General features: G+C 39.7%; 20 non-coding genes across 20 annotated transcripts; all 20 read right to left on the bottom strand.

Moving 5' to 3' along the window:
- Nucleotides 1–444: 444 nt before the first annotated feature.
- On the bottom strand, nt 445–563 carry LOC140034731 (5S ribosomal RNA). The gene has a single exon (XR_011838590.1). It is a non-coding gene; the product is annotated as a 5S ribosomal RNA (ribosomal RNA).
- A 1,135-nt stretch (nt 564–1,698) lies between these two features.
- Nucleotides 1,699–1,817, bottom strand: LOC140034720 (5S ribosomal RNA). The gene has a single exon (XR_011838578.1). It is a non-coding gene; the product is annotated as a 5S ribosomal RNA (ribosomal RNA).
- Nucleotides 1,818–2,952: 1,135 nt separating this feature from the next.
- Nucleotides 2,953–3,071, bottom strand: LOC140034709 (5S ribosomal RNA). Its single transcript, XR_011838568.1, has one exon. It is a non-coding gene; the product is annotated as a 5S ribosomal RNA (ribosomal RNA).
- Nucleotides 3,072–4,206: 1,135 nt separating this feature from the next.
- Nucleotides 4,207–4,325, bottom strand: LOC140034698 (5S ribosomal RNA). The gene has a single exon (XR_011838558.1). It is a non-coding gene; the product is annotated as a 5S ribosomal RNA (ribosomal RNA).
- Nucleotides 4,326–5,460: 1,135 nt separating this feature from the next.
- Nucleotides 5,461–5,579, bottom strand: LOC140034687 (5S ribosomal RNA). Its single transcript, XR_011838547.1, has one exon. It is a non-coding gene; the product is annotated as a 5S ribosomal RNA (ribosomal RNA).
- Nucleotides 5,580–6,714: 1,135 nt separating this feature from the next.
- Nucleotides 6,715–6,833, bottom strand: LOC140034676 (5S ribosomal RNA). Its single transcript, XR_011838535.1, has one exon. It is a non-coding gene; the product is annotated as a 5S ribosomal RNA (ribosomal RNA).
- A 1,135-nt stretch (nt 6,834–7,968) lies between these two features.
- On the bottom strand, nt 7,969–8,087 carry LOC140034665 (5S ribosomal RNA). Its single transcript, XR_011838524.1, has one exon. It is a non-coding gene; the product is annotated as a 5S ribosomal RNA (ribosomal RNA).
- A 1,135-nt stretch (nt 8,088–9,222) lies between these two features.
- Nucleotides 9,223–9,341, bottom strand: LOC140034654 (5S ribosomal RNA). The gene has a single exon (XR_011838513.1). It is a non-coding gene; the product is annotated as a 5S ribosomal RNA (ribosomal RNA).
- Nucleotides 9,342–10,476: 1,135 nt separating this feature from the next.
- LOC140034642 (5S ribosomal RNA) lies at nt 10,477–10,595 on the bottom strand. The gene has a single exon (XR_011838501.1). It is a non-coding gene; the product is annotated as a 5S ribosomal RNA (ribosomal RNA).
- A 1,135-nt stretch (nt 10,596–11,730) lies between these two features.
- Nucleotides 11,731–11,849, bottom strand: LOC140034631 (5S ribosomal RNA). Its single transcript, XR_011838490.1, has one exon. It is a non-coding gene; the product is annotated as a 5S ribosomal RNA (ribosomal RNA).
- Nucleotides 11,850–12,984: 1,135 nt separating this feature from the next.
- LOC140034619 (5S ribosomal RNA) lies at nt 12,985–13,103 on the bottom strand. Its single transcript, XR_011838479.1, has one exon. It is a non-coding gene; the product is annotated as a 5S ribosomal RNA (ribosomal RNA).
- A 1,135-nt stretch (nt 13,104–14,238) lies between these two features.
- LOC140034540 (5S ribosomal RNA) lies at nt 14,239–14,357 on the bottom strand. Its single transcript, XR_011838437.1, has one exon. It is a non-coding gene; the product is annotated as a 5S ribosomal RNA (ribosomal RNA).
- A 1,135-nt stretch (nt 14,358–15,492) lies between these two features.
- Nucleotides 15,493–15,611, bottom strand: LOC140034428 (5S ribosomal RNA). The gene has a single exon (XR_011838326.1). It is a non-coding gene; the product is annotated as a 5S ribosomal RNA (ribosomal RNA).
- A 1,135-nt stretch (nt 15,612–16,746) lies between these two features.
- LOC140034316 (5S ribosomal RNA) lies at nt 16,747–16,865 on the bottom strand. The gene has a single exon (XR_011838215.1). It is a non-coding gene; the product is annotated as a 5S ribosomal RNA (ribosomal RNA).
- A 1,135-nt stretch (nt 16,866–18,000) lies between these two features.
- LOC140034204 (5S ribosomal RNA) lies at nt 18,001–18,119 on the bottom strand. Its single transcript, XR_011838104.1, has one exon. It is a non-coding gene; the product is annotated as a 5S ribosomal RNA (ribosomal RNA).
- Nucleotides 18,120–19,254: 1,135 nt separating this feature from the next.
- On the bottom strand, nt 19,255–19,373 carry LOC140034679 (5S ribosomal RNA). Its single transcript, XR_011838539.1, has one exon. It is a non-coding gene; the product is annotated as a 5S ribosomal RNA (ribosomal RNA).
- Nucleotides 19,374–20,508: 1,135 nt separating this feature from the next.
- LOC140034091 (5S ribosomal RNA) lies at nt 20,509–20,627 on the bottom strand. The gene has a single exon (XR_011837989.1). It is a non-coding gene; the product is annotated as a 5S ribosomal RNA (ribosomal RNA).
- Nucleotides 20,628–21,762: 1,135 nt separating this feature from the next.
- Nucleotides 21,763–21,881, bottom strand: LOC140033977 (5S ribosomal RNA). Its single transcript, XR_011837877.1, has one exon. It is a non-coding gene; the product is annotated as a 5S ribosomal RNA (ribosomal RNA).
- Nucleotides 21,882–23,016: 1,135 nt separating this feature from the next.
- LOC140033955 (5S ribosomal RNA) lies at nt 23,017–23,135 on the bottom strand. Its single transcript, XR_011837854.1, has one exon. It is a non-coding gene; the product is annotated as a 5S ribosomal RNA (ribosomal RNA).
- A 1,135-nt stretch (nt 23,136–24,270) lies between these two features.
- Nucleotides 24,271–24,389, bottom strand: LOC140033893 (5S ribosomal RNA). The gene has a single exon (XR_011837796.1). It is a non-coding gene; the product is annotated as a 5S ribosomal RNA (ribosomal RNA).
- Between the last annotated feature and the right edge of the window lie 460 nt (nt 24,390–24,849).

Genomic DNA, 24,849 nt, shown 5'->3' with positions numbered 1-24,849 from the left:
ACTTAGTTTAGTTAGATAAAATTATTTTTATGTTTATTAAATTATTTTTAATTCGTAAACGGGTCATATCGGGTCATATCAGGTCACCACGGGTTGACCCGAAATCGACCGGTTTTCTTTTCGGGTTCATCGGGTCCAACCCGATTCTGACCCGAATTCCCGAAACCTCAACCCAAACCCATTAATTTCGTGTTAGGTTCGTGTCGTGTTTTCAGGTCGTGTCGAAAATTGCCACCCCTAGTTGCGGTGATACATTTGCGCCGACAAATTTGAGCGACGATCCGGGCTTTGATCGAGCCGTACCGTTCCTGATTTGTCTCGCGCCTTCAGATCCTCCTTCACGCTTCGACAAGAAGCAAAATATTAAGCAATCGTTCCGACGGAGCTAAATTACTACAGGATAAAGAACGAATAGGAAATTTGGATTTCGAAACAAAAAAGAGAGGGGTGCAACACGAGGACTTCCCAGGGGGTCACCCATCCTAGTACTACTCTCGCCCAAGCACGCTTAACTTCGGAGTTCTGATGGGATCCGGTGCATTAGTGCTGGTATGATCGCACCCGCCATGTTCCTTTCGCTTTATTCTTTTAAACTACCCCGTCCTGCGAAGCAGTGTGGCTTTTCTAGACCGAAATTCATTTTAAGCGTCAATTCAAGCATTTTCCTCTTATCCTTTTATTTATTTACTTTATATTTTTTTTTGTTATTGATTTGCACCCTGTTTTTTTCCCTCATCCCGCAACTCTAAATTATCATGAAATCAATCCTTCACGCTTGCAGTTAGGGGTGGCAATTCGGGTCCAAATCAGGTTGGCGGGTCGGGTTCGGGTCAACAGACCCGCCAGAAAATCTGTTGACCCGAACCCCGACCCGCCAACCCGTGACGGGTCAGGTATGCTGACCCGAACCCGAAAATTTCAGGTTTACGGGGCGGCGGGTCGACCCGAAATGACCCGAAACTTAATTTTAATTTATTAATTTATCACTGTAATTTCTAATAAAATCAATTTCTCACAAAACTAATTACATAATCAAGTAATAAAAATTTAAATAAATGATTCCAAATCAAATCTAAAATAAATTAAACACCGTAAAAGTGTTTTATCCCAAGCAAAATATAAAATAAATTAAAACAATACAAAAGTGAAAAATAATATAATATATTATTTGTCCAAGTATAATAATTTCAACTTCACACAAATTAAATAAATTCGTTTAGGATTAAGTAATTAATGCCTTTGAAAAAAAGAATAACTTAGTTTAGTTAGATAAAATTATTTTTATGTTTATTAAATTATTTTTAATTCGTAAACGGGTCATATCGGGTCATATCAGGTCACCACGGGTTGACCCGAAATCGACCGGTTTTCTTTTCGGGTTCATCGGGTCCAACCCGATTCTGACCCGAATTCCCGAAACCTCAACCCAAACCCATTAATTTCGTGTTAGGTTCGTGTCGTGTTTTCAGGTCGTGTCGAAAATTGCCACCCCTAGTTGCGGTGATACATTTGCGCCGACAAATTTGAGCGACGATCCGGGCTTTGATCGAGCCGTACCGTTCCTGATTTGTCTCGCGCCTTCAGATCCTCCTTCACGCTTCGACAAGAAGCAAAATATTAAGCAATCGTTCCGACGGAGCTAAATTACTACAGGATAAAGAACGAATAGGAAATTTGGATTTCGAAACAAAAAAGAGAGGGGTGCAACACGAGGACTTCCCAGGGGGTCACCCATCCTAGTACTACTCTCGCCCAAGCACGCTTAACTTCGGAGTTCTGATGGGATCCGGTGCATTAGTGCTGGTATGATCGCACCCGCCATGTTCCTTTCGCTTTATTCTTTTAAACTACCCCGTCCTGCGAAGCAGTGTGGCTTTTCTAGACCGAAATTCATTTTAAGCGTCAATTCAAGCATTTTCCTCTTATCCTTTTATTTATTTACTTTATATTTTTTTTTGTTATTGATTTGCACCCTGTTTTTTTCCCTCATCCCGCAACTCTAAATTATCATGAAATCAATCCTTCACGCTTGCAGTTAGGGGTGGCAATTCGGGTCCAAATCAGGTTGGCGGGTCGGGTTCGGGTCAACAGACCCGCCAGAAAATCTGTTGACCCGAACCCCGACCCGCCAACCCGTGACGGGTCAGGTATGCTGACCCGAACCCGAAAATTTCAGGTTTACGGGGCGGCGGGTCGACCCGAAATGACCCGAAACTTAATTTTAATTTATTAATTTATCACTGTAATTTCTAATAAAATCAATTTCTCACAAAACTAATTACATAATCAAGTAATAAAAATTTAAATAAATGATTCCAAATCAAATCTAAAATAAATTAAACACCGTAAAAGTGTTTTATCCCAAGCAAAATATAAAATAAATTAAAACAATACAAAAGTGAAAAATAATATAATATATTATTTGTCCAAGTATAATAATTTCAACTTCACACAAATTAAATAAATTCGTTTAGGATTAAGTAATTAATGCCTTTGAAAAAAAGAATAACTTAGTTTAGTTAGATAAAATTATTTTTATGTTTATTAAATTATTTTTAATTCGTAAACGGGTCATATCGGGTCATATCAGGTCACCACGGGTTGACCCGAAATCGACCGGTTTTCTTTTCGGGTTCATCGGGTCCAACCCGATTCTGACCCGAATTCCCGAAACCTCAACCCAAACCCATTAATTTCGTGTTAGGTTCGTGTCGTGTTTTCAGGTCGTGTCGAAAATTGCCACCCCTAGTTGCGGTGATACATTTGCGCCGACAAATTTGAGCGACGATCCGGGCTTTGATCGAGCCGTACCGTTCCTGATTTGTCTCGCGCCTTCAGATCCTCCTTCACGCTTCGACAAGAAGCAAAATATTAAGCAATCGTTCCGACGGAGCTAAATTACTACAGGATAAAGAACGAATAGGAAATTTGGATTTCGAAACAAAAAAGAGAGGGGTGCAACACGAGGACTTCCCAGGGGGTCACCCATCCTAGTACTACTCTCGCCCAAGCACGCTTAACTTCGGAGTTCTGATGGGATCCGGTGCATTAGTGCTGGTATGATCGCACCCGCCATGTTCCTTTCGCTTTATTCTTTTAAACTACCCCGTCCTGCGAAGCAGTGTGGCTTTTCTAGACCGAAATTCATTTTAAGCGTCAATTCAAGCATTTTCCTCTTATCCTTTTATTTATTTACTTTATATTTTTTTTTGTTATTGATTTGCACCCTGTTTTTTTCCCTCATCCCGCAACTCTAAATTATCATGAAATCAATCCTTCACGCTTGCAGTTAGGGGTGGCAATTCGGGTCCAAATCAGGTTGGCGGGTCGGGTTCGGGTCAACAGACCCGCCAGAAAATCTGTTGACCCGAACCCCGACCCGCCAACCCGTGACGGGTCAGGTATGCTGACCCGAACCCGAAAATTTCAGGTTTACGGGGCGGCGGGTCGACCCGAAATGACCCGAAACTTAATTTTAATTTATTAATTTATCACTGTAATTTCTAATAAAATCAATTTCTCACAAAACTAATTACATAATCAAGTAATAAAAATTTAAATAAATGATTCCAAATCAAATCTAAAATAAATTAAACACCGTAAAAGTGTTTTATCCCAAGCAAAATATAAAATAAATTAAAACAATACAAAAGTGAAAAATAATATAATATATTATTTGTCCAAGTATAATAATTTCAACTTCACACAAATTAAATAAATTCGTTTAGGATTAAGTAATTAATGCCTTTGAAAAAAAGAATAACTTAGTTTAGTTAGATAAAATTATTTTTATGTTTATTAAATTATTTTTAATTCGTAAACGGGTCATATCGGGTCATATCAGGTCACCACGGGTTGACCCGAAATCGACCGGTTTTCTTTTCGGGTTCATCGGGTCCAACCCGATTCTGACCCGAATTCCCGAAACCTCAACCCAAACCCATTAATTTCGTGTTAGGTTCGTGTCGTGTTTTCAGGTCGTGTCGAAAATTGCCACCCCTAGTTGCGGTGATACATTTGCGCCGACAAATTTGAGCGACGATCCGGGCTTTGATCGAGCCGTACCGTTCCTGATTTGTCTCGCGCCTTCAGATCCTCCTTCACGCTTCGACAAGAAGCAAAATATTAAGCAATCGTTCCGACGGAGCTAAATTACTACAGGATAAAGAACGAATAGGAAATTTGGATTTCGAAACAAAAAAGAGAGGGGTGCAACACGAGGACTTCCCAGGGGGTCACCCATCCTAGTACTACTCTCGCCCAAGCACGCTTAACTTCGGAGTTCTGATGGGATCCGGTGCATTAGTGCTGGTATGATCGCACCCGCCATGTTCCTTTCGCTTTATTCTTTTAAACTACCCCGTCCTGCGAAGCAGTGTGGCTTTTCTAGACCGAAATTCATTTTAAGCGTCAATTCAAGCATTTTCCTCTTATCCTTTTATTTATTTACTTTATATTTTTTTTTGTTATTGATTTGCACCCTGTTTTTTTCCCTCATCCCGCAACTCTAAATTATCATGAAATCAATCCTTCACGCTTGCAGTTAGGGGTGGCAATTCGGGTCCAAATCAGGTTGGCGGGTCGGGTTCGGGTCAACAGACCCGCCAGAAAATCTGTTGACCCGAACCCCGACCCGCCAACCCGTGACGGGTCAGGTATGCTGACCCGAACCCGAAAATTTCAGGTTTACGGGGCGGCGGGTCGACCCGAAATGACCCGAAACTTAATTTTAATTTATTAATTTATCACTGTAATTTCTAATAAAATCAATTTCTCACAAAACTAATTACATAATCAAGTAATAAAAATTTAAATAAATGATTCCAAATCAAATCTAAAATAAATTAAACACCGTAAAAGTGTTTTATCCCAAGCAAAATATAAAATAAATTAAAACAATACAAAAGTGAAAAATAATATAATATATTATTTGTCCAAGTATAATAATTTCAACTTCACACAAATTAAATAAATTCGTTTAGGATTAAGTAATTAATGCCTTTGAAAAAAAGAATAACTTAGTTTAGTTAGATAAAATTATTTTTATGTTTATTAAATTATTTTTAATTCGTAAACGGGTCATATCGGGTCATATCAGGTCACCACGGGTTGACCCGAAATCGACCGGTTTTCTTTTCGGGTTCATCGGGTCCAACCCGATTCTGACCCGAATTCCCGAAACCTCAACCCAAACCCATTAATTTCGTGTTAGGTTCGTGTCGTGTTTTCAGGTCGTGTCGAAAATTGCCACCCCTAGTTGCGGTGATACATTTGCGCCGACAAATTTGAGCGACGATCCGGGCTTTGATCGAGCCGTACCGTTCCTGATTTGTCTCGCGCCTTCAGATCCTCCTTCACGCTTCGACAAGAAGCAAAATATTAAGCAATCGTTCCGACGGAGCTAAATTACTACAGGATAAAGAACGAATAGGAAATTTGGATTTCGAAACAAAAAAGAGAGGGGTGCAACACGAGGACTTCCCAGGGGGTCACCCATCCTAGTACTACTCTCGCCCAAGCACGCTTAACTTCGGAGTTCTGATGGGATCCGGTGCATTAGTGCTGGTATGATCGCACCCGCCATGTTCCTTTCGCTTTATTCTTTTAAACTACCCCGTCCTGCGAAGCAGTGTGGCTTTTCTAGACCGAAATTCATTTTAAGCGTCAATTCAAGCATTTTCCTCTTATCCTTTTATTTATTTACTTTATATTTTTTTTTGTTATTGATTTGCACCCTGTTTTTTTCCCTCATCCCGCAACTCTAAATTATCATGAAATCAATCCTTCACGCTTGCAGTTAGGGGTGGCAATTCGGGTCCAAATCAGGTTGGCGGGTCGGGTTCGGGTCAACAGACCCGCCAGAAAATCTGTTGACCCGAACCCCGACCCGCCAACCCGTGACGGGTCAGGTATGCTGACCCGAACCCGAAAATTTCAGGTTTACGGGGCGGCGGGTCGACCCGAAATGACCCGAAACTTAATTTTAATTTATTAATTTATCACTGTAATTTCTAATAAAATCAATTTCTCACAAAACTAATTACATAATCAAGTAATAAAAATTTAAATAAATGATTCCAAATCAAATCTAAAATAAATTAAACACCGTAAAAGTGTTTTATCCCAAGCAAAATATAAAATAAATTAAAACAATACAAAAGTGAAAAATAATATAATATATTATTTGTCCAAGTATAATAATTTCAACTTCACACAAATTAAATAAATTCGTTTAGGATTAAGTAATTAATGCCTTTGAAAAAAAGAATAACTTAGTTTAGTTAGATAAAATTATTTTTATGTTTATTAAATTATTTTTAATTCGTAAACGGGTCATATCGGGTCATATCAGGTCACCACGGGTTGACCCGAAATCGACCGGTTTTCTTTTCGGGTTCATCGGGTCCAACCCGATTCTGACCCGAATTCCCGAAACCTCAACCCAAACCCATTAATTTCGTGTTAGGTTCGTGTCGTGTTTTCAGGTCGTGTCGAAAATTGCCACCCCTAGTTGCGGTGATACATTTGCGCCGACAAATTTGAGCGACGATCCGGGCTTTGATCGAGCCGTACCGTTCCTGATTTGTCTCGCGCCTTCAGATCCTCCTTCACGCTTCGACAAGAAGCAAAATATTAAGCAATCGTTCCGACGGAGCTAAATTACTACAGGATAAAGAACGAATAGGAAATTTGGATTTCGAAACAAAAAAGAGAGGGGTGCAACACGAGGACTTCCCAGGGGGTCACCCATCCTAGTACTACTCTCGCCCAAGCACGCTTAACTTCGGAGTTCTGATGGGATCCGGTGCATTAGTGCTGGTATGATCGCACCCGCCATGTTCCTTTCGCTTTATTCTTTTAAACTACCCCGTCCTGCGAAGCAGTGTGGCTTTTCTAGACCGAAATTCATTTTAAGCGTCAATTCAAGCATTTTCCTCTTATCCTTTTATTTATTTACTTTATATTTTTTTTTGTTATTGATTTGCACCCTGTTTTTTTCCCTCATCCCGCAACTCTAAATTATCATGAAATCAATCCTTCACGCTTGCAGTTAGGGGTGGCAATTCGGGTCCAAATCAGGTTGGCGGGTCGGGTTCGGGTCAACAGACCCGCCAGAAAATCTGTTGACCCGAACCCCGACCCGCCAACCCGTGACGGGTCAGGTATGCTGACCCGAACCCGAAAATTTCAGGTTTACGGGGCGGCGGGTCGACCCGAAATGACCCGAAACTTAATTTTAATTTATTAATTTATCACTGTAATTTCTAATAAAATCAATTTCTCACAAAACTAATTACATAATCAAGTAATAAAAATTTAAATAAATGATTCCAAATCAAATCTAAAATAAATTAAACACCGTAAAAGTGTTTTATCCCAAGCAAAATATAAAATAAATTAAAACAATACAAAAGTGAAAAATAATATAATATATTATTTGTCCAAGTATAATAATTTCAACTTCACACAAATTAAATAAATTCGTTTAGGATTAAGTAATTAATGCCTTTGAAAAAAAGAATAACTTAGTTTAGTTAGATAAAATTATTTTTATGTTTATTAAATTATTTTTAATTCGTAAACGGGTCATATCGGGTCATATCAGGTCACCACGGGTTGACCCGAAATCGACCGGTTTTCTTTTCGGGTTCATCGGGTCCAACCCGATTCTGACCCGAATTCCCGAAACCTCAACCCAAACCCATTAATTTCGTGTTAGGTTCGTGTCGTGTTTTCAGGTCGTGTCGAAAATTGCCACCCCTAGTTGCGGTGATACATTTGCGCCGACAAATTTGAGCGACGATCCGGGCTTTGATCGAGCCGTACCGTTCCTGATTTGTCTCGCGCCTTCAGATCCTCCTTCACGCTTCGACAAGAAGCAAAATATTAAGCAATCGTTCCGACGGAGCTAAATTACTACAGGATAAAGAACGAATAGGAAATTTGGATTTCGAAACAAAAAAGAGAGGGGTGCAACACGAGGACTTCCCAGGGGGTCACCCATCCTAGTACTACTCTCGCCCAAGCACGCTTAACTTCGGAGTTCTGATGGGATCCGGTGCATTAGTGCTGGTATGATCGCACCCGCCATGTTCCTTTCGCTTTATTCTTTTAAACTACCCCGTCCTGCGAAGCAGTGTGGCTTTTCTAGACCGAAATTCATTTTAAGCGTCAATTCAAGCATTTTCCTCTTATCCTTTTATTTATTTACTTTATATTTTTTTTTGTTATTGATTTGCACCCTGTTTTTTTCCCTCATCCCGCAACTCTAAATTATCATGAAATCAATCCTTCACGCTTGCAGTTAGGGGTGGCAATTCGGGTCCAAATCAGGTTGGCGGGTCGGGTTCGGGTCAACAGACCCGCCAGAAAATCTGTTGACCCGAACCCCGACCCGCCAACCCGTGACGGGTCAGGTATGCTGACCCGAACCCGAAAATTTCAGGTTTACGGGGCGGCGGGTCGACCCGAAATGACCCGAAACTTAATTTTAATTTATTAATTTATCACTGTAATTTCTAATAAAATCAATTTCTCACAAAACTAATTACATAATCAAGTAATAAAAATTTAAATAAATGATTCCAAATCAAATCTAAAATAAATTAAACACCGTAAAAGTGTTTTATCCCAAGCAAAATATAAAATAAATTAAAACAATACAAAAGTGAAAAATAATATAATATATTATTTGTCCAAGTATAATAATTTCAACTTCACACAAATTAAATAAATTCGTTTAGGATTAAGTAATTAATGCCTTTGAAAAAAAGAATAACTTAGTTTAGTTAGATAAAATTATTTTTATGTTTATTAAATTATTTTTAATTCGTAAACGGGTCATATCGGGTCATATCAGGTCACCACGGGTTGACCCGAAATCGACCGGTTTTCTTTTCGGGTTCATCGGGTCCAACCCGATTCTGACCCGAATTCCCGAAACCTCAACCCAAACCCATTAATTTCGTGTTAGGTTCGTGTCGTGTTTTCAGGTCGTGTCGAAAATTGCCACCCCTAGTTGCGGTGATACATTTGCGCCGACAAATTTGAGCGACGATCCGGGCTTTGATCGAGCCGTACCGTTCCTGATTTGTCTCGCGCCTTCAGATCCTCCTTCACGCTTCGACAAGAAGCAAAATATTAAGCAATCGTTCCGACGGAGCTAAATTACTACAGGATAAAGAACGAATAGGAAATTTGGATTTCGAAACAAAAAAGAGAGGGGTGCAACACGAGGACTTCCCAGGGGGTCACCCATCCTAGTACTACTCTCGCCCAAGCACGCTTAACTTCGGAGTTCTGATGGGATCCGGTGCATTAGTGCTGGTATGATCGCACCCGCCATGTTCCTTTCGCTTTATTCTTTTAAACTACCCCGTCCTGCGAAGCAGTGTGGCTTTTCTAGACCGAAATTCATTTTAAGCGTCAATTCAAGCATTTTCCTCTTATCCTTTTATTTATTTACTTTATATTTTTTTTTGTTATTGATTTGCACCCTGTTTTTTTCCCTCATCCCGCAACTCTAAATTATCATGAAATCAATCCTTCACGCTTGCAGTTAGGGGTGGCAATTCGGGTCCAAATCAGGTTGGCGGGTCGGGTTCGGGTCAACAGACCCGCCAGAAAATCTGTTGACCCGAACCCCGACCCGCCAACCCGTGACGGGTCAGGTATGCTGACCCGAACCCGAAAATTTCAGGTTTACGGGGCGGCGGGTCGACCCGAAATGACCCGAAACTTAATTTTAATTTATTAATTTATCACTGTAATTTCTAATAAAATCAATTTCTCACAAAACTAATTACATAATCAAGTAATAAAAATTTAAATAAATGATTCCAAATCAAATCTAAAATAAATTAAACACCGTAAAAGTGTTTTATCCCAAGCAAAATATAAAATAAATTAAAACAATACAAAAGTGAAAAATAATATAATATATTATTTGTCCAAGTATAATAATTTCAACTTCACACAAATTAAATAAATTCGTTTAGGATTAAGTAATTAATGCCTTTGAAAAAAAGAATAACTTAGTTTAGTTAGATAAAATTATTTTTATGTTTATTAAATTATTTTTAATTCGTAAACGGGTCATATCGGGTCATATCAGGTCACCACGGGTTGACCCGAAATCGACCGGTTTTCTTTTCGGGTTCATCGGGTCCAACCCGATTCTGACCCGAATTCCCGAAACCTCAACCCAAACCCATTAATTTCGTGTTAGGTTCGTGTCGTGTTTTCAGGTCGTGTCGAAAATTGCCACCCATAGTTGCGGTGATACATTTGCGCCGACAAATTTGAGCGACGATCCGGGCTTTGATCGAGCCGTACCGTTCCTGATTTGTCTCGCGCCTTCAGATCCTCCTTCACGCTTCGACAAGAAGCAAAATATTAAGCAATCGTTCCGACGGAGCTAAATTACTACAGGATAAAGAACGAATAGGAAATTTGGATTTCGAAACAAAAAAGAGAGGGGTGCAACACGAGGACTTCCCAGGGGGTCACCCATCCTAGTACTACTCTCGCCCAAGCACGCTTAACTTCGGAGTTCTGATGGGATCCGGTGCATTAGTGCTGGTATGATCGCACCCGCCATGTTCCTTTCGCTTTATTCTTTTAAACTACCCCGTCCTGCGAAGCAGTGTGGCTTTTCTAGACCGAAATTCATTTTAAGCGTCAATTCAAGCATTTTCCTCTTATCCTTTTATTTATTTACTTTATATTTTTTTTTGTTATTGATTTGCACCCTGTTTTTTTCCCTCATCCCGCAACTCTAAATTATCATGAAATCAATCCTTCACGCTTGCAGTTAGGGGTGGCAATTCGGGTCCAAATCAGGTTGGCGGGTCGGGTTCGGGTCAACAGACCCGCCAGAAAATCTGTTGACCCGAACCCCGACCCGCCAACCCGTGACGGGTCAGGTATGCTGACCCGAACCCGAAAATTTCAGGTTTACGGGGCGGCGGGTCGACCCGAAATGACCCGAAACTTAATTTTAATTTATTAATTTATCACTGTAATTTCTAATAAAATCAATTTCTCACAAAACTAATTACATAATCAAGTAATAAAAATTTAAATAAATGATTCCAAATCAAATCTAAAATAAATTAAACACCGTAAAAGTGTTTTATCCCAAGCAAAATATAAAATAAATTAAAACAATACAAAAGTGAAAAATAATATAATATATTATTTGTCCAAGTATAATAATTTCAACTTCACACAAATTAAATAAATTCGTTTAGGATTAAGTAATTAATGCCTTTGAAAAAAAGAATAACTTAGTTTAGTTAGATAAAATTATTTTTATGTTTATTAAATTATTTTTAATTCGTAAACGGGTCATATCGGGTCATATCAGGTCACCACGGGTTGACCCGAAATCGACCGGTTTTCTTTTCGGGTTCATCGGGTCCAACCCGATTCTGACCCGAATTCCCGAAACCTCAACCCAAACCCATTAATTTCGTGTTAGGTTCGTGTCGTGTTTTCAGGTCGTGTCGAAAATTGCCACCCCTAGTTGCGGTGATACATTTGCGCCGACAAATTTGAGCGACGATCCGGGCTTTGATCGAGCCGTACCGTTCCTGATTTGTCTCGCGCCTTCAGATCCTCCTTCACGCTTCGACAAGAAGCAAAATATTAAGCAATCGTTCCGACGGAGCTAAATTACTACAGGATAAAGAACGAATAGGAAATTTGGATTTCGAAACAAAAAAGAGAGGGGTGCAACACGAGGACTTCCCAGGGGGTCACCCATCCTAGTACTACTCTCGCCCAAGCACGCTTAACTTCGGAGTTCTGATGGGATCCGGTGCATTAGTGCTGGTATGATCGCACCCGCCATGTTCCTTTCGCTTTATTCTTTTAAACTACCCCGTCCTGCGAAGCAGTGTGGCTTTTCTAGACCGAAATTCATTTTAAGCGTCAATTCAAGCATTTTCCTCTTATCCTTTTATTTATTTACTTTATATTTTTTTTTGTTATTGATTTGCACCCTGTTTTTTTCCCTCATCCCGCAACTCTAAATTATCATGAAATCAATCCTTCACGCTTGCAGTTAGGGGTGGCAATTCGGGTCCAAATCAGGTTGGCGGGTCGGGTTCGGGTCAACAGACCCGCCAGAAAATCTGTTGACCCGAACCCCGACCCGCCAACCCGTGACGGGTCAGGTATGCTGACCCGAACCCGAAAATTTCAGGTTTACGGGGCGGCGGGTCGACCCGAAATGACCCGAAACTTAATTTTAATTTATTAATTTATCACTGTAATTTCTAATAAAATCAATTTCTCACAAAACTAATTACATAATCAAGTAATAAAAATTTAAATAAATGATTCCAAATCAAATCTAAAATAAATTAAACACCGTAAAAGTGTTTTATCCCAAGCAAAATATAAAATAAATTAAAACAATACAAAAGTGAAAAATAATATAATATATTATTTGTCCAAGTATAATAATTTCAACTTCACACAAATTAAATAAATTCGTTTAGGATTAAGTAATTAATGCCTTTGAAAAAAAGAATAACTTAGTTTAGTTAGATAAAATTATTTTTATGTTTATTAAATTATTTTTAATTCGTAAACGGGTCATATCGGGTCATATCAGGTCACCACGGGTTGACCCGAAATCGACCGGTTTTCTTTTCGGGTTCATCGGGTCCAACCCGATTCTGACCCGAATTCCCGAAACCTCAACCCAAACCCATTAATTTCGTGTTAGGTTCGTGTCGTGTTTTCAGGTCGTGTCGAAAATTGCCACCCCTAGTTGCGGTGATACATTTGCGCCGACAAATTTGAGCGACGATCCGGGCTTTGATCGAGCCGTACCGTTCCTGATTTGTCTCGCGCCTTCAGATCCTCCTTCACGCTTCGACAAGAAGCAAAATATTAAGCAATCGTTCCGACGGAGCTAAATTACTACAGGATAAAGAACGAATAGGAAATTTGGATTTCGAAACAAAAAAGAGAGGGGTGCAACACGAGGACTTCCCAGGGGGTCACCCATCCTAGTACTACTCTCGCCCAAGCACGCTTAACTTCGGAGTTCTGATGGGATCCGGTGCATTAGTGCTGGTATGATCGCACCCGCCATGTTCCTTTCGCTTTATTCTTTTAAACTACCCCGTCCTGCGAAGCAGTGTGGCTTTTCTAGACCGAAATTCATTTTAAGCGTCAATTCAAGCATTTTCCTCTTATCCTTTTATTTATTTACTTTATATTTTTTTTTGTTATTGATTTGCACCCTGTTTTTTTCCCTCATCCCGCAACTCTAAATTATCATGAAATCAATCCTTCACGCTTGCAGTTAGGGGTGGCAATTCGGGTCCAAATCAGGTTGGCGGGTCGGGTTCGGGTCAACAGACCCGCCAGAAAATCTGTTGACCCGAACCCCGACCCGCCAACCCGTGACGGGTCAGGTATGCTGACCCGAACCCGAAAATTTCAGGTTTACGGGGCGGCGGGTCGACCCGAAATGACCCGAAACTTAATTTTAATTTATTAATTTATCACTGTAATTTCTAATAAAATCAATTTCTCACAAAACTAATTACATAATCAAGTAATAAAAATTTAAATAAATGATTCCAAATCAAATCTAAAATAAATTAAACACCGTAAAAGTGTTTTATCCCAAGCAAAATATAAAATAAATTAAAACAATACAAAAGTGAAAAATAATATAATATATTATTTGTCCAAGTATAATAATTTCAACTTCACACAAATTAAATAAATTCGTTTAGGATTAAGTAATTAATGCCTTTGAAAAAAAGAATAACTTAGTTTAGTTAGATAAAATTATTTTTATGTTTATTAAATTATTTTTAATTCGTAAACGGGTCATATCGGGTCATATCAGGTCACCACGGGTTGACCCGAAATCGACCGGTTTTCTTTTCGGGTTCATCGGGTCCAACCCGATTCTGACCCGAATTCCCGAAACCTCAACCCAAACCCATTAATTTCGTGTTAGGTTCGTGTCGTGTTTTCAGGTCGTGTCGAAAATTGCCACCCCTAGTTGCGGTGATACATTTGCGCCGACAAATTTGAGCGACGATCCGGGCTTTGATCGAGCCGTACCGTTCCTGATTTGTCTCGCGCCTTCAGATCCTCCTTCACGCTTCGACAAGAAGCAAAATATTAAGCAATCGTTCCGACGGAGCTAAATTACTACAGGATAAAGAACGAATAGGAAATTTGGATTTCGAAACAAAAAAGAGAGGGGTGCAACACGAGGACTTCCCAGGGGGTCACCCATCCTAGTACTACTCTCGCCCAAGCACGCTTAACTTCGGAGTTCTGATGGGATCCGGTGCATTAGTGCTGGTATGATCGCACCCGCCATGTTCCTTTCGCTTTATTCTTTTAAACTACCCCGTCCTGCGAAGCAGTGTGGCTTTTCTAGACCGAAATTCATTTTAAGCGTCAATTCAAGCATTTTCCTCTTATCCTTTTATTTATTTACTTTATATTTTTTTTTGTTATTGATTTGCACCCTGTTTTTTTCCCTCATCCCGCAACTCTAAATTATCATGAAATCAATCCTTCACGCTTGCAGTTAGGGGTGGCAATTCGGGTCCAAATCAGGTTGGCGGGTCGGGTTCGGGTCAACAGACCCGCCAGAAAATCTGTTGACCCGAACCCCGACCCGCCAACCCGTGACGGGTCAGGTATGCTGACCCGAACCCGAAAATTTCAGGTTTACGGGGCGGCGGGTCGACCCGAAATGACCCGAAACTTAATTTTAATTTATTAATTTATCACTGTAATTTCTAATAAAATCAATTTCTCACAAAACTAATTACATAATCAAGTAATAAAAATTTAAATAAATGATTCCAAATCAAATCTAAAATAAATTAAACACCGTAAAAGTGTTTTATCCCAAGCAAAATATAAAATAAATTAAAACAATACAAAAGTGAAAAATAATATAATATATTATTTGTCCAAGTATAATAATTTCAACTTCACACAAATTAAATAAATTCGTTTAGGATTAAGTAATTAATGCCTTTGAAAAAAAGAATAACTTAGTTTAGTTAGATAAAATTATTTTTATGTTTATTAAATTATTTTTAATTCGTAAACGGGTCATATCGGGTCATATCAGGTCACCACGGGTTGACCCGAAATCGACCGGTTTTCTTTTCGGGTTCATCGGGTCCAACCCGATTCTGACCCGAATTCCCGAAACCTCAACCCAAACCCATTAATTTCGTGTTAGGTTCGTGTCGTGTTTTCAGGTCGTGTCGAAAATTGCCACCCCTAGTTGCGGTGATACATTTGCGCCGACAAATTTGAGCGACGATCCGGGCTTTGATCGAGCCGTACCGTTCCTGATTTGTCTCGCGCCTTCAGATCCTCCTTCACGCTTCGACAAGAAGCAAAATATTAAGCAATCGTTCCGACGGAGCTAAATTACTACAGGATAAAGAACGAATAGGAAATTTGGATTTCGAAACAAAAAAGAGAGGGGTGCAACACGAGGACTTCCCAGGGGGTCACCCATCCTAGTACTACTCTCGCCCAAGCACGCTTAACTTCGGAGTTCTGATGGGATCCGGTGCATTAGTGCTGGTATGATCGCACCCGCCATGTTCCTTTCGCTTTATTCTTTTAAACTACCCCGTCCTGCGAAGCAGTGTGGCTTTTCTAGACCGAAATTCATTTTAAGCGTCAATTCAAGCATTTTCCTCTTATCCTTTTATTTATTTACTTTATATTTTTTTTTGTTATTGATTTGCACCCTGTTTTTTTCCCTCATCCCGCAACTCTAAATTATCATGAAATCAATCCTTCACGCTTGCAGTTAGGGGTGGCAATTCGGGTCCAAATCAGGTTGGCGGGTCGGGTTCGGGTCAACAGACCCGCCAGAAAATCTGTTGACCCGAACCCCGACCCGCCAACCCGTGACGGGTCAGGTATGCTGACCCGAACCCGAAAATTTCAGGTTTACGGGGCGGCGGGTCGACCCGAAATGACCCGAAACTTAATTTTAATTTATTAATTTATCACTGTAATTTCTAATAAAATCAATTTCTCACAAAACTAATTACATAATCAAGTAATAAAAATTTAAATAAATGATTCCAAATCAAATCTAAAATAAATTAAACACCGTAAAAGTGTTTTATCCCAAGCAAAATATAAAATAAATTAAAACAATACAAAAGTGAAAAATAATATAATATATTATTTGTCCAAGTATAATAATTTCAACTTCACACAAATTAAATAAATTCGTTTAGGATTAAGTAATTAATGCCTTTGAAAAAAAGAATAACTTAGTTTAGTTAGATAAAATTATTTTTATGTTTATTAAATTATTTTTAATTCGTAAACGGGTCATATCGGGTCATATCAGGTCACCACGGGTTGACCCGAAATCGACCGGTTTTCTTTTCGGGTTCATCGGGTCCAACCCGATTCTGACCCGAATTCCCGAAACCTCAACCCAAACCCATTAATTTCGTGTTAGGTTCGTGTCGTGTTTTCAGGTCGTGTCGAAAATTGCCACCCCTAGTTGCGGTGATACATTTGCGCCGACAAATTTGAGCGACGATCCGGGCTTTGATCGAGCCGTACCGTTCCTGATTTGTCTCGCGCCTTCAGATCCTCCTTCACGCTTCGACAAGAAGCAAAATATTAAGCAATCGTTCCGACGGAGCTAAATTACTACAGGATAAAGAACGAATAGGAAATTTGGATTTCGAAACAAAAAAGAGAGGGGTGCAACACGAGGACTTCCCAGGGGGTCACCCATCCTAGTACTACTCTCGCCCAAGCACGCTTAACTTCGGAGTTCTGATGGGATCCGGTGCATTAGTGCTGGTATGATCGCACCCGCCATGTTCCTTTCGCTTTATTCTTTTAAACTACCCCGTCCTGCGAAGCAGTGTGGCTTTTCTAGACCGAAATTCATTTTAAGCGTCAATTCAAGCATTTTCCTCTTATCCTTTTATTTATTTACTTTATATTTTTTTTTGTTATTGATTTGCACCCTGTTTTTTTCCCTCATCCCGCAACTCTAAATTATCATGAAATCAATCCTTCACGCTTGCAGTTAGGGGTGGCAATTCGGGTCCAAATCAGGTTGGCGGGTCGGGTTCGGGTCAACAGACCCGCCAGAAAATCTGTTGACCCGAACCCCGACCCGCCAACCCGTGACGGGTCAGGTATGCTGACCCGAACCCGAAAATTTCAGGTTTACGGGGCGGCGGGTCGACCCGAAATGACCCGAAACTTAATTTTAATTTATTAATTTATCACTGTAATTTCTAATAAAATCAATTTCTCACAAAACTAATTACATAATCAAGTAATAAAAATTTAAATAAATGATTCCAAATCAAATCTAAAATAAATTAAACACCGTAAAAGTGTTTTATCCCAAGCAAAATATAAAATAAATTAAAACAATACAAAAGTGAAAAATAATATAATATATTATTTGTCCAAGTATAATAATTTCAACTTCACACAAATTAAATAAATTCGTTTAGGATTAAGTAATTAATGCCTTTGAAAAAAAGAATAACTTAGTTTAGTTAGATAAAATTATTTTTATGTTTATTAAATTATTTTTAATTCGTAAACGGGTCATATCGGGTCATATCAGGTCACCACGGGTTGACCCGAAATCGACCGGTTTTCTTTTCGGGTTCATCGGGTCCAACCCGATTCTGACCCGAATTCCCGAAACCTCAACCCAAACCCATTAATTTCGTGTTAGGTTCGTGTCGTGTTTTCAGGTCGTGTCGAAAATTGCCACCCCTAGTTGCGGTGATACATTTGCGCCGACAAATTTGAGCGACGATCCGGGCTTTGATCGAGCCGTACCGTTCCTGATTTGTCTCGCGCCTTCAGATCCTCCTTCACGCTTCGACAAGAAGCAAAATATTAAGCAATCGTTCCGACGGAGCTAAATTACTACAGGATAAAGAACGAATAGGAAATTTGGATTTCGAAACAAAAAAGAAAGGGGTGCAACACGAGGACTTCCCAGGGGGTCACCCATCCTAGTACTACTCTCGCCCAAGCACGCTTAACTTCGGAGTTCTGATGGGATCCGGTGCATTAGTGCTGGTATGATCGCACCCGCCATGTTCCTTTCGCTTTATTCTTTTAAACTACCCCGTCCTGCGAAGCAGTGTGGCTTTTCTAGACCGAAATTCATTTTAAGCGTCAATTCAAGCATTTTCCTCTTATCCTTTTATTTATTTACTTTATATTTTTTTTTGTTATTGATTTGCACCCTGTTTTTTTCCCTCATCCCGCAACTCTAAATTATCATGAAATCAATCCTTCACGCTTGCAGTTAGGGGTGGCAATTCGGGTCCAAATCAGGTTGGCGGGTCGGGTTCGGGTCAACAGACCCGCCAGAAAATCTGTTGACCCGAACCCCGACCCGCCAACCCGTGACGGGTCAGGTATGCTGACCCGAACCCGAAAATTTCTGGTTTACGGGGCGGCGGGTCGACCCGAAATGACCCGAAACTTAATTTTAATTTATTAATTTATCACTGTAATTTCTAATAAAATCAATTTCTCACAAAACTAATTACATAATCAAGTAATAAAAATTTAAATAAATGATTCCAAATCAAATCTAAAATAAATTAAACACCGTAAAAGTGTTTTATCCCAAGCAAAATATAAAATAAATTAAAACAATACAAAAGTGAAAAATAATATAATATATTATTTGTCCAAGTATAATAATTTCAACTTCACACAAATTAAATAAATTCGTTTAGGATTAAGTAATTAATGCCTTTGAAAAAAAGAATAACTTAGTTTAGTTAGATAAAATTATTTTTATGTTTATTAAATTATTTTTAATTCGTAAACGGGTCATATCGGGTCATATCAGGTCACCACGGGTTGACCCGAAATCGACCGGTTTTCTTTTCGGGTTCATCGGGTCCAACCCGATTCTGACCCGAATTCCCGAAACCTCAACCCAAACCCATTAATTTCGTGTTAGGTTCGTGTCGTGTTTTCAGGTCGTGTCGAAAATTGCCACCCCTAGTTGCGGTGATACATTTGCGCCGACAAATTTGAGCGACGATCCGGGCTTTGATCGAGCCGTACCGTTCCTGATTTGTCTCGCGCCTTCAGATCCTCCTTCACGCTTCGACAAGAAGCAAAATATTAAGCAATCGTTCCGACGGAGCTAAATTACTACAGGATAAAGAACGAATAGGAAATTTGGATTTCGAAACAAAAAAGAGAGGGATGCAACACGAGGACTTCCCAGGGGGTCACCCATCCTAGTACTACTCTCGCCCAAGCACGCTTAACTTCGGAGTTCTGATGGGATCCGGTGCATTAGTGCTGGTATGATCGCACCCGCCATGTTCCTTTCGTTTTATTCTTTTAAACTACCCCGTCCTGCGAAGCAGTGTGGCTTTTCTAGACCGAAATTCATTTTAAGCGTCAATTCAAGCATTTTCCTCTTATCCTTTTATTTATTTACTTTATATTTTTTTTTGTTATTGATTTGCACCCTGTTTTTTTCCCTCATCCCGCAACTCTAAATTATCATGAAATCAATCCTTCACGCTTGCAGTTAGGGGTGGCAATTCGGGTCCAAATCAGGTTGGCGGGTCGGGTTCGGGTCAACAGACCCGCCAGAAAATCTGTTGACCCGAACCCCGACCCGCCAACCCGTGACGGGTCAGGTATGCTGACCCGAACCCGAAAATTTCAGGTTTACGGGGCGGCGGGTCGACCCGAAATGACCCGAAACTTAATTTTAATTTATTAATTTATCACTGTAATTTCTAATAAAATCAATTTCTCACAAAACTAATTACATAATCAAGTAATAAAAATTTAAATAAATGATTCCAAATCAAATCTAAAATAAATTAAACACCGTAAAAGTGTTTTATCCCAAGCAAAATATAAAATAAATTAAAACAATACAAAAGTGAAAAATAATATAATATATTATTTGTCCAAGTATAATAATTTCAACTTCACACAAATTAAATAAATTCGTTTAGGATTAAGTAATTAATGCCTTTGAAAAAAAGAATAACTTAGTTTAGTTAGATAAAATTATTTTTATGTTTATTAAATTATTTTTAATTCGTAAACGGGTCATATCGGGTCATATCAGGTCACCACGGGTTGACCCGAAATCGACCGGTTTTCTTTTCGGGTTCATCGGGTCCAACCCGATTCTGACCCGAATTCCCGAAACCTCAACCCAAACCCATTAATTTCGTGTTAGGTTCGTGTCGTGTTTTCAGGTCGTGTCGAAAATTGCCACCCCTAGTTGCGGTGATACATTTGCGCCGACAAATTTGAGCGACGATCCGGGCTTTGATCGAGCCGTACCGTTCCTGATTTGTCTCGCGCCTTCAGATCCTCCTTCACGCTTCGACAAGAAGCAAAATATTAAGCAATCGTTCCGACGGAGCTAAATTACTACAGGATAAAGAACGAATAGGAAATTTGGATTTCGAAACAAAAAAGAGAGGGGTGCAACACGAGGACTTCCCAGGGGGTCACCCATCCTAGTACTACTCTCGCCCAAGCACGCTTAACTTCGGAGTTCTGATGGGATCCGGTGCATTAGTGCTGGTATGATCGCACCCGCCATGTTCCTTTCGCTTTATTCTTTTAAACTACCCCGTCCTGCGAAGCAGTGTGGCTTTTCTAGACCGAAATTCATTTTAAGCGTCAATTCAAGCATTTTCCTCTTATCCTTTTATTTATTTACTTTATATTTTTTTTTGTTATTGATTTGCACCCTGTTTTTTTCCCTCATCCCGCAACTCTAAATTATCATGAAATCAATCCTTCACGCTTGCAGTTAGGGGTGGCAATTCGGGTCCAAATCAGGTTGGCGGGTCGGGTTCGGGTCAACAGACCCGCCAGAAAATCTGTTGACCCGAACCCCGACCCGCCAACCCGTGACGGGTCAGGTATGCTGACCCGAACCCGAAAATTTCAGGTTTACGGGGCGGCGGGTCGACCCGAAATGACCCGAAACTTAATTTTAATTTATTAATTTATCACTGTAATTTCTAATAAAATCAATTTCTCACAAAACTAATTACATAATCAAGTAATAAAAATTTAAATAAATGATTCCAAATCAAATCTAAAATAAATTAAACACCGTAAAAGTGTTTTATCCCAAGCAAAATATAAAATAAATTAAAACAATACAAAAGTGAAAAATAATATAATATATTATTTGTCCAAGTATAATAATTTCAACTTCACACAAATTAAATAAATTCGTTTAGGATTAAGTAATTAATGCCTTTGAAAAAAAGAATAACTTAGTTTAGTTAGATAAAATTATTTTTATGTTTATTAAATTATTTTTAATTCGTAAACGGGTCATATCGGGTCATATCAGGTCACCACGGGTTGACCCGAAATCGACCGGTTTTCTTTTCGGGTTCATCGGGTCCAACCCGATTCTGACCCGAATTCCCGAAACCTCAACCCAAACCCATTAATTTCGTGTTAGGTTCGTGTCGTGTTTTCAGGTCGTGTCGAAAATTGCCACCCCTAGTTGCGGTGATACATTTGCGCCGACAAATTTGAGCGACGATCCGGGCTTTGATCGAGCCGTACCGTTCCTGATTTGTCTCGCGCCTTCAGATCCTCCTTCACGCTTCGACAAGAAGCAAAATATTAAGCAATCGTTCCGACGGAGCTAAATTACTACAGGATAAAGAACGAATAGGAAATTTGGATTTCGAAACAAAAAAGAGAGGGGTGCAACACGAGGACTTCCCAGGGGGTCACCCATCCTAGTACTACTCTCGCCCAAGCACGCTTAACTTCGGAGTTCTGATGGGATCCGGTGCATTAGTGCTGGTATGATCGCACCCGCCATGTTCCTTTCGCTTTATTCTTTTAAACTACCCCGTCCTGCGAAGCAGTGTGGCTTTTCTAGACCGAAATTCATTTTAAGCGTCAATTCAAGCATTTTCCTCTTATCCTTTTATTTATTTACTTTATATTTTTTTTTGTTATTGATTTGCACCCTGTTTTTTTCCCTCATCCCGCAACTCTAAATTATCATGAAATCAATCCTTCACGCTTGCAGTTAGGGGTGGCAATTCGGGTCCAAATCAGGTTGGCGGGTCGGGTTCGGGTCAACAGACCCGCCAGAAAATCTGTTGACCCGAACCCCGACCCGCCAACCCGTGACGGGTCAGGTATGCTGACCCGAACCCGAAAATTTCAGGTTTACGGGGCGGCGGGTCGACCCGAAATGACCCGAAACTTAATTTTAATTTATTAATTTATCACTGTAATTTCTAATAAAATCAATTTCTCACAAAACTAATTACATAATCAAGTAATAAAAATTTAAATAAATGATTCCAAATCAAATCTAAAATAAATTAAACACCGTAAAAGTGTTTTATCCCAAGCAAAATATAAAATAAATTAAAACAATACAAAAGTGAAAAATAATATAATATATTATTTGTCCAAGTATAATAATTTCAACTTCACACAAATTAAATAAATTCGTTTAGGATTAAGTAATTAATGCCTTTGAAAAAAAGAATAACTTAGTTTAGTTAGATAAAATTATTTTTATGTTTATTAAATTATTTTTAATTCGTAAACGGGTCATATCGGGTCATATCAGGTCACCACGGGTTGACCCGAAATCGACCGGTTTTCTTTTCGGGTTCATCGGGTCCAACCCGATTCTGACCCGAATTCCCGAAACCTCAACCCAAACCCATTAATTTCGTGTTAGGTTCGTGTCGTGTTTTCAGGTCGTGTCGAAAATTGCCACCCCTAGTTGCGGTGATACATTTGCGCCGACAAATTTGAGCGACGATCCGGGCTTTGATCGAGCCGTACCGTTCCTGATTTGTCTCGCGCCTTCAGATCCTCCTTCACGCTTCGACAAGAAGCAAAATATTAAGCAATCGTTCCGACGGAGCTAAATTACTACAGGATAAAGAACGAATAGGAAATTTGGATTTCGAAACAAAAAAGAGAGGGGTGCAACACGAGGACTTCCCAGGGGGTCACCCATCCTAGTACTACTCTCGCCCAAGCACGCTTAACTTCGGAGTTCTGATGGGATCCGGTGCATTAGTGCTGGTATGATCGCACCCGCCATGTTCCTTTCGCTTTATTCTTTTAAACTACCCCGTCCTGCGAAGCAGTGTGGCTTTTCTAGACCGAAATTCATTTTAAGCGTCAATTCAAGCATTTTCCTCTTATCCTTTTATTTATTTACTTTATATTTTTTTTTGTTATTGATTTGCACCCTGTTTTTTTCCCTCATCCCGCAACTCTAAATTATCATGAAATCAATCCTTCACGCTTGCAGTTAGGGGTGGCAATTCGGGTCCAAATCAGGTTGGCGGGTCGGGTTCGGGTCAACAGACCCGCCAGAAAATCTGTTGACCCGAACCCCGACCCGCCAACCCGTGACGGGTCAGGTATGCTGACCCGAACCCGAAAATTTCAGGTTTACGGGGCGGCGGGTCGACCCGAAATGACCCGAAACTTAATTTTAATTTATTAATTTATCACTGTAATTTCTAATAAAATCAATTTCTCACAAAACTAATTACATAATCAAGTAATAAAAATTTAAATAAATGATTCCAAATCAAATCTAAAATAAATTAAACACCGTAAAAGTGTTTTATCCCAAGCAAAATATAAAATAAATTAAAACAATACAAAAGTGAAAAATAATATAATATATTATTTGTCCAAGTATAATAATTTCAACTTCACACAAATTAAATAAATTCGTTTAGGATTAAGTAATTAATGCCTTTGAAAAAAAGAATAACTTAGTTTAGTTAGATAAAATTATTTTTATGTTTATTAAATTATTTTTAATTCGTAAACGGGTCATATCGGGTCATATCAGGTCACCACGGGTTGACCCGAAATCGACCGGTTTTCTTTTCGGGTTCATCGGGTCCAACCCGATTCTGACCCGAATTCCCGAAACCTCAACCCAAACCCATTAATTTCGTGTTAGGTTCGTGTCGTGTTTTCAGGTCGTGTCGAAAATTGCCACCCCTAGTTGCGGTGATACATTTGCGCCGACAAATTTGAGCGACGATCCGGGCTTTGATCGAGCCGTACCGTTCCTGATTTGTCTCGCGCCTTCAGATCCTCCTTCACGCTTCGACAAGAAGCAAAATATTAAGCAATCGTTCCGACGGAGCTAAATTACTACAGGATAAAGAACGAATAGGAAATTTGGATTTCGAAACAAAAAAGAAAGGGGTGCAACACGAGGACTTCCCAGGGGGTCACCCATCCTAGTACTACTCTCGCCCAAGCACGCTTAACTTCGGAGTTCTGATGGGATCCGGTGCATTAGTGCTGGTATGATCGCACCCGCCATGTTCCTTTCGCTTTATTCTTTTAAACTACCCCGTCCTGCGAAGCAGTGTGGCTTTTCTAGACCGAAATTCATTTTAAGCGTCAATTCAAGCATTTTCCTCTTATCCTTTTATTTATTTACTTTATATTTTTTTTTGTTATTGATTTGCACCCTGTTTTTTTCCCTCATCCCGCAACTCTAAATTATCATGAAATCAATCCTTCACGCTTGCAGTTAGGGGTGGCAATTCGGGTCCAAATCAGGTTGGCGGGTCGGGTTCGGGTCAACAGACCCGCCAGAAAATCTGTTGACCCGAACCCCGACCCGCCAACCCGTGACGGGTCAGGTATGCTGACCCGAACCCGAAAATTTCTGGTTTACGGGGCGGCGGGTCGACCCGAAATGACCCGAAACTTAATTTTAATTTATTAATTTATCACTGTAATTTCTAATAAAATCAATTTCTCACAAAACTA

This window comes from Coffea arabica, unplaced genomic scaffold, assembly GCF_036785885.1.
Source record: "Coffea arabica cultivar ET-39 unplaced genomic scaffold, Coffea Arabica ET-39 HiFi ptg000200l, whole genome shotgun sequence".
Lineage (NCBI taxonomy): Eukaryota > Viridiplantae > Streptophyta > Magnoliopsida > Gentianales > Rubiaceae > Coffea > Coffea arabica.
This window is presented reverse-complemented; position numbering and strand designations above follow the sequence as displayed.